This window comes from Heptranchias perlo, chromosome 29 (assembly GCF_035084215.1).
Source record: "Heptranchias perlo isolate sHepPer1 chromosome 29, sHepPer1.hap1, whole genome shotgun sequence".
Lineage (NCBI taxonomy): Eukaryota > Metazoa > Chordata > Chondrichthyes > Hexanchiformes > Hexanchidae > Heptranchias > Heptranchias perlo.
The window spans coordinates 20,786,781-20,795,430 of record NC_090353.1 but is presented as its reverse complement, the minus strand read 5'-3'; the positions used below and the strand labels follow the sequence as shown (position 1 = coordinate 20,795,430).

The following is an 8,650-nucleotide window of genomic DNA, read 5'->3' as shown; positions in this document are numbered from 1 at the left end:
GTTCGGCTGCAGACCTCGAGGGCGAGCAGAGATTGCCAGCAGACAGAAATAAATTATTCACCGAGATATCTGCAGCCCCTTCGACACAGAGAGAGAGAGCGAGGCAGCAAGTTTCACCAGCCGGCTCTAACTTTGCAAACAAAAAAAGTTTTCAGACAAGGCAGACTTTCCCCAAACTCCTCTCAAAGCCGCTGGAACCCGACTTTTTATTTCGTGGGTTCGAGTTTTGGAGAAAACCCAAAGGAAATATATTCAGCGTTTATGCTAAAAAAAAACCTAAGAATATATTTATCTAGTAAGTGTTAATTGTATTGTTTTATAATTTAAGTATCCGTAAATACAATAGCTGAGCTAATATGTTACTGGAAGACATATAATTGAACCATAACTAAAGTTTGGATTCAAATATGTGCCTATTTATTATTTGATACGCGTCTATATATGCTTTTAGCTATTCACTTGTATTTCAAGTATTTACGTTTAATGCAAGCTATTTGTCTGCAGTGTGCTTGGGATGATACCTGGGGAATTTGCGGCCTTAACCGCATTCATCCCTTTACTCCTTCACGGCAAATGTTACAGAAGGAGCACGGGGAACAGTTGGGTTTTATACCTCTTTATCCGGTTCTGATTAACAGTGACCCACATTCAATGCAACCGATGCGATTTCGAAGCAGCGTCAATGAATAAAGAAGTTTTGAAACAAAAACAGCAAATGCTGGAAACACTCATCAGGTCAGTGAATATCCGCGGAGGGTACAAACAAGTTAAGGTTCAGGTGTGGACCCTTCTTTAGAAGTTTGTAGTTTCTTAGATTGATGGACACAACTGCAGCTAGATCTCAGCCTGCTCCCTAAGGATATGGTGCTACATTGAAGAAACATTGTTGACACGCTAACCCCACTGATGCACCCTCTCCCAATCCACCATGTCCCCAAAATACCTCCACTCTGATAAGCTTTCACCCCGATATACCTCTGCTCCATATATCTCCCTTACAAAATACTGCCATTCCATTCCTGTCCAGTGCTAGGCTAGGGGAGGGGAGGGGCGGGGCAGAAAAATTGGCCCAAATATTTAAATTACAACCTAACCAATGATTTATATAGGTTCAGCATTACCTCTGCTTTTTACTCTGTATGCTTATTTACAAAACCCAGGATCCCCTATACATTTTTAACAGCTTTATCAACTTGCCCTCTCACTTCTAATTAGGTATCTTTCTGCTCCTCTACTCCTTTTAAAATTTTGTTTACTGTACATGTTCTCTCCTTATTCTTTCTCTCAAAATGCATCATCTCGCATTTCACTGCATTAAATTTCATCTGGCATCTATCTGCCCAATTTACTAACATGTCTCTGTCTTCTTAAAGTTGCTTACATCCTTTTCTCATGTCATCTGCAAACCTATATATTGTGCCCCTTTTACCAAGACCTGACCATATTTTTCATTATATATTTATTGAGAGGAGCAGTAGTGGAAACACTGACCCCTTACACCCCTCCAGTCTGAAAAACATTCATTTACTCTCTGCTTTCTGACCTTTAACCAACTTCCTATCCATGCTGCCATCCTCCCTTTAATGCCATATGCCTTAATTTGATCAACAAGTCTCCTATGCCTTTTGAAAAGCCATACACACAACATTCACTGCATTTCATTCATCAATAATCTCCATTATTTCCTCAAAGAATTCTATTAGATTGATCAGACACGCCTTGTCTTGTCTTTTACAAATCCATGCTAGCTGGTTTTAATTAACCCATGTCATTTTAGTTGAATATCAGTTTTATCCTGTATTATGGCCATTAGAAACTCTAATGTTGTTAAGCTACTTATTCAGTAATTACTTGATATATCCCTTTTTGAACAGAAGGAAGGACTGAAGGAACTATATAGCGCCTTTCACAACCTAAGGACGTTTCAAAGTGCTTTACAGCCAATTAAGTATTTTTGATGTGTGCTCACTGTTGTAATGTAGGGAAACACAGCAGCCAATTTGCAGACAGCAAATTCCCACAAACAGAAATGAGATAAATGACCAATTAAACTGTTTTAGTAATGTTGGTTGAAGGATAGATGATGGCCTCAGAGAGAATTCCCACGCTCTTCTTTGAGTAGTGCCATAGGAACTATCAGGTCCACCTGAGAGGGCAGAGGGAAAGTGTTACATTGGCAACCCTTCAGTCCTTTGTCAATTTCCATATCCAAGGCTGTTTGAAAGATTATGGTCAGATCCTCTGCTATTTCCTCTCTGACTTCCCTCAGCATTCTAGAATGCATGCCATCAGGAACTGGTTCCTTTTCCACTTTGACTTCCACCAATTTCTTCAATACTTCTTCCTTTTCTACAGTTATCCTATCTAACTGCTCCATCCTCTTCTCTTGTACCCTTTTAGTTCCTACCACACACTTCTGTGAAAACAGAGGCAAAGTACTCCTTTAGTATATCTGCTATTCTTTCCTCCTCCATAAGAAGATTCCCCTTTCTATCTCTAATTGGCTCTACCCTTTAACTATTCTTTTACATTTTATGCATCTATAAAATCCTTTACTATTTTCCTTTATGTTACCTGTCATCTTTCATCATACCGTCTTTACACTGTTCTAATCTTTTGTTTAACCTGTATATTTTCTATATTTCAGTCATTTTCTTTTGTGTTCTAAGCCCTAGATTTGTCATAGGCCTTTTTAAATCTCACTTTAATCTCACACATCCAAAGAACTCCAGCTTTTGCTGCACCAGCTTTACTTCTGGTGGGACTATGACTAGTCTGCACCCCAATATTCTCCTTTCTGACCGTTTCCCATTGTGCACTGTATTATTTGCCAGTTTTTCTTTCCAGTTTATCTGGGCTAGTTTCCTTTTTTCAAGTCAAGAATTTTAATCTATGACTGTCCCCTCTCCTTTTCAGTTTTTATGACGAACACAAATTACGTTATGGTCACCGTTTCTTAGATACTCCCCTGCCCTTACATTAACTACTTCTGCTAATTCATTTCATAGAACTAGATCCAACACTGCCTCTTTCCTCATTAGACTAAAAATATACTGATCTAAAAAGCAGTCCTAGACACACTGTGGAAGCTGCTCCCCTTCTTTGCTACTTACATTACTCTTACTCCAGTCTATCTTTGGATAATTAAAGTCATCTATTATTATGTGCCTATTGGTGTTGCATTTTTATCTAATTTGTCTACATATGTCTTCCTCTATCACCTTTTCACTGTTCAGCAGTCTATTATATACTTCCAATAGACTAACAATTCCCTCATGTTCCTTAACTCTAATCAAATAGATTCAGCTTTTACACCATGCTCTACATCATCCCTATGTTGTAATGGAATCTTTGATTAACACTGCCACACCCCTCTGTTTTCCTATTCTGTCCTTCCTGAATATTTTATAACCAGAACTGTTCAGCTGCCAGTCCTGCCCAAGCCTAAGCCATCTTTGTCACTGCTATTATACTCAACCTCCAATAGTAATTTGTGCCTCTAGCTCACCAATTTTATTCACAATACTTTGTGTAATTATGCAGGTACAACTCATACTTCCCTGTGTCTGTTTGGCAGTCTTACTTGTTTTATTTCTTCCTCTTCCAATGTTTTATTTATTTTATCTTTCCTACACTCCTTATCCCTTTTCCTTTCTGTTTCCTTATCTTGTCTTTTTACATGTACATTTAAGAAGATTTTTCCTGATTTTCTTCTCAAGACCGTATCTGCCGACTCTAATTTCATTAAATGGCCAGTTTTAATTGTTCTGATTACATTTTTTGTCCCCCTGACCTATTAATTTAAGCCCGCCCCCATATCACTCTGGCAGCAAAGACATAGTTCCAGGCAGTCTCAGGTAAAGCCCATCCATCTTGTCCAGACCATTCTAGTCTCAGAACTGGTCCCAATGTCCTAGGAATATGAACCCTTCCCTTTTTGCCATCTCTCCAGACATACACAATTTTGCTATTTCTGTACTGACTAGCACATGGTACTGGGAGTAATTCTAAGATTACTGCCTTTGAGGAGCTGCTTATCATGCTGATACACTTCTATTACACTGTTATGCCTTCACCACATTGATAGACCTTCAACCCTGATTATTGAATCATAGAATCATAGAGTGTTACAGCACGGAAGGAGGCCATTTGGCCCATCGAGTCCGCGCTGGCTCTATGCACAAACAATCCAGCTAGTCCCACTGCCCTGCCCTATCCCTGTAGCCCTGCACATTTTTTCAATTCAAGTACTTATCCAATTCCCTTTTGAAGGCCATGATTGAATCTGCCTCCACCACTTCCTTGGGCAGTGCATTCCAGATCCTAACCACTTGCTGTGCAAAAAAGTATTTCCTCCTATCACCTTTGGTTCTTTTGCCAATCACCTTAAATCTATGTCCTCTGGTTCTTGACCCTTCCACCAATGGGTACAGTTTCCTCTATCCACTCTATCTAGACCCTTCATGATTTTGAATACCTCAATCAAATCTCCTCTCAACCTTCTCTGTTCCAAGGAGAACAATCCCAGCCTCTCCAGTCTATCCATGTAATTTAAGTCCCTCATCCTTGGAATCATTCTAGTAAATCTCCTCTGCACCCTCTCTAAGGCCTTCACATCTTTCCTAAAGTGCGATGCCAGAACTGGACACAATACTCCAGTTGTGGCTGAACCAGTGTTTTATAAAGGTTCATCATGACTTCCTAGCTTTTGTACTCTATGCCTCTATTTATAAAGCCCAGGACCCCATCTGCTTTTTTAATCGCTTTCTCAACCTGCCCTGCCACCTTCAACAATTTATGCACATACACCCCCAGATCCTTCTGTTCCTCCACCCCTTTTAGAATTGTGCCCTCGAGTTTATATTGCCATGTGATAATGACCAGATAATCTGTTTTTTTATTGATGTTGATTGAGGGATAAATATTGGCCAGGACACCAGGGAGAACTCCCCTGCTCTTCTTCGATACACCTTCCTGATAAGCAGATATCTTCACCCCCAATACTCCTTCAATCCACTGATATACCTTCAGCACTCTAATATCATTGATAGACCTTCAGCCCCAATACACTTTCTTCCAATTACACTTTCATCCCCTGTTGCACCTTTAGCTCACTGACATTTTCAGCCCACTGATACAGCCTCAATCTGATATACCTGTACCAAAATAGTCCATTGATATACCTCCGCCCTTACTAATGCACGTTTAGTGCTCTGAAATGCCTCCCCGCCCCCACAAATACTTTCACCTGACTGATGCAACTTTGCCACAATGAAACATCTTCACTCCATAGTCATGTATTAATATATAAAACTGCTTAGGAGTTATTGCCATCTGGTGGTGGAAACTAATAAGTTTTTAATCTGGGGAGGAAGGACTGTTCTAGCCAGAACATCCCAGGGGATTGGTCCTGGTAGAAAAGCTTGTGCAATAAAGGAAACAGAGCTTGTTGTTGTTCAGAACTTGTGTACACAATTAAAATAGCCCACAGAGTTATAACTCAGGTATTACAGCAACGACGAGGATAGGGACTAAAGAGCCAAGTATAGCCCTGGTGGATTTAATGGGGTAAAAATTCATCTCGGGCGGTAGTGCAAAACAGGTGCTATCACGTTGGCCGCCCGTTAAACACTCCGATATTCAACTCCGTTGAAGTATAACGGGCGGCCAAAGTGATAACGCTCGCTTTGCGCTAGCGCCCAAGATGAATTTCTACCTCATTTGTTTCCAGGTGATCAGGCACAGCTGAAATGCCACACATTTGCAAGATTGCTAAGTGTGATGTAGGTAAAGAAGATTTTCGAACAGCTGGAGCAAGGGTTAAGGAAAGAAAGACTTGCATTTGTACAGTGCTTTTCATGGCCTCAAGACATCCCAAAACACTTTACAGCCAATGAAGTACTTTTTGAAATGTAATCACTGTTGTAATCTAGAAAATGCATCAGCCAATCTGCACACAGCAAGATCGCACAAACAGCAATGTGATAATGACCAGATAATCTGTTTTTTAGTGACGTTGATTGAGGGATAAATATTGGCCAGGACACCAGGGAGAACTCCCCTGCTCTTCTTCGAAATAGTGCCATGGGATTTTTTACGTCTACCTGAGAGGGCAGATAGGGCTTCGGTTTAACATCTCATCTGAAAGACGGCATGTTCTACAGTGCAGCACCCCCTCAGAACTGCACTGAAGTGTTTGCATACATTTTGTGCTCAAGTCTCTGGACTGGGACTTGAATCCACAACCTTCTGACAAAGGCAAGAGTGCTACCAACTGAGCCACAGCAGGTTAGTGTTTTCTTATCAGCTATTGGGCCCCGGTTTTATGGCCTATTAACAAAATGTAGTGTCCATTGAGGAACCAAAGAAAACTCTTTTGAATAAAGGCTCAGATTTTTGTGAAGCAACTGTGATGTGAGGAAACCATTGCACCTAACCTGTAATGATTTTTTATGTATGGCATTGACACTCTATGATAGAAACTGGAGAAGTGGCCCATTGCTTTTGTTTCCCAGATGTTAACTAGTAGTCAAAAAAAATGCATAGAAAAGAAGGCTGTTGCTGTTATTAGAATGGAAAATCTCCCATAATATTTGTACAGTCGAAAATTCACTTTACTCACCATCACAAAGCATTAATGGCTATTCTGGGATCTAGGTCAGCTTTGGCTTGCTTCTCAAGACACCTGTCTTATTTTAGTATTACTATAGATGGCCAATTTTATTAAAGGAGCAAATTATCTCTGAAGATGGATTGACACAGCCTTGGATCATGCAATACAAAGATTAAAGCAGGAAAAATTAGTTCCATGAAATAGGTACTCATAATCTATTGAAAGAATGTATAAACAGAAATAAGAACATTTTCAAAGCAAGCTACAAACAAATGTTTACTTTGCATAACTTCATACAAATGTACCAAGACTAACTTATAAGAGAGAAGCATTGACTGGCAATTCCATATTAATCAATGTGCAGAATCATGTGCACTGAATCTATGAAGCTGGATGGGAAGTACAGATAGGCTTTGATTTGCAAAAGACTCAAAATTGTTTGAAAGAACTAATTTACCCACAGTGGACACTGCAACTGAAGAACCTTGGCTGTAAATGTGGTGATGAACACATCCATACAGCACAGTGAATTCCCTGATGTGCAAACTATTATTTTTGATTTAAACTGCCCCTTTTAATTAAAACTAATTTTATTTTTCCCTTCTTCCCTTCATAGAATGTAATCTCACAAAGCAAGATTCAGCATCCATAATAGGGCTGATCAGAGAATGGCAGTTAAAAACTTCAATGATAAAAGTTAAACCTGAAAGCTCAGCAATTGCCAAATTCATCAGAAGAGACTTCATTTTGGTTAAATTAGAATTCTCCTTTTTTTTTTAAGGCCATTATTCTGCCCCCAGTGTTGCTGCTATTCTTCACAAGGAAACTGGTTCCCTCTCCTAATACTATCCCATTGGGTACGGTCACCTAGTGGTTATGGTACTGGTACTGGTACTGGACCAGCAGCCCAGAGGTTGAGAGTTCAAATCCCAGCACAGCTAGCTGTGAAATTGAATTTACAAAAAATATGGTAATTTGTGGGCTGCATCCTTACCTGGTCTGACCTACTTCTGACTCCAGTCCTACACTATGTGTTGGCTCTTAATGTCCTCAAGGCAACTAGGGATGAACAATAAATACGGTGTTGACCACATCTGAAGGACATTTACAAAATCTTCTACTGCTGTTCCATAAGGTACTTTTATCTCTCAGAAATTCAGTAAGGTCAACACCAGCACCAAAATAGAACTAGTGATGGAATTTGAGACATATCCAAACTATGGCATATGACACGCATTACTTCCTACCCAAATGATATTAAATGCAAATCTACCTTCATTTGCATTTGATCTAGATGGTACTATGTTGTTTATTGTGAAGTATTCACAGGTAGCAGGAACTGAGCTAAAGGTGGCTATGTAATCTTAGGGTTCAGATGATGGACAAGAAGGTTGTGACCTTGTCTGAACCCCTTGATTGGGATACAGATTTATAATTCAGTCTCTGGTATCCATAACTCTGCAAAATATGAATAAAATGGCAATTTATTATAATTAGTTGAAACAGGCTGATGCAATGACTTAGCAGACTTATTTTCTCCAATTGTTTCCCCTCAACTTAATGAAAGTAGGCGGCTATGTACATAAAAGTACTTAAGTTACACCTATTATGGATTTGAATGAAATCTTTTTAGGCCACATGCCTGATTTGTTAACTATAGCACACAAAAAAAACAATGTGGTTTTTGGCAAAAAAAAAATCCACAAAGCAATGCTAACTGGCAATAAAGTATTAGTGTGTTAGTAATCAATACAATATATTGAACAAGTAAATAGTAATATTTTCTGTAAAGTCTCTATGGTCTCAATAAATGCTAAAGCTCTGCTTAGAAAACAGTGCAGTTTTTCGCTAATATAATTCCACTGAAGTATTCAAGATAAATCTCAGGATAGATTAGACAATAGAGATTAGGAATTACTGCTAACACGTCCGTACAATATTACTCTGTCTGCCTCCACTGAAATAGCGGACAGATTAAGTGTTCATCCATGAATATCGTCTTATTTCATCTCTGGAAATTATAAATAAAATGGAAAA

At 39.2% G+C, this 8,650-nt stretch overlaps 1 long non-coding RNA gene across 2 annotated transcripts in view; it reads left to right on the top strand.

The window, feature by feature from the left end:
- The first annotated feature begins 91 nt into the window (after positions 1–91).
- Positions 92–8,650, top strand: part of LOC137299758 (uncharacterized) — a 106,583-nt gene continuing 98,024 nt past the window's right edge. The window contains exons 1-3 of one of the 2 annotated variants that reach the window (XR_010957970.1): positions 92–295; positions 639–735; positions 6,012–6,288. This is a non-coding gene — a long non-coding RNA (uncharacterized lncRNA). Of the gene's footprint in view, positions 296–504; positions 736–6,011; positions 6,289–8,650 lie in introns of both variants that reach the window. The other variant, XR_010957971.1, reaches the window with a different exon arrangement.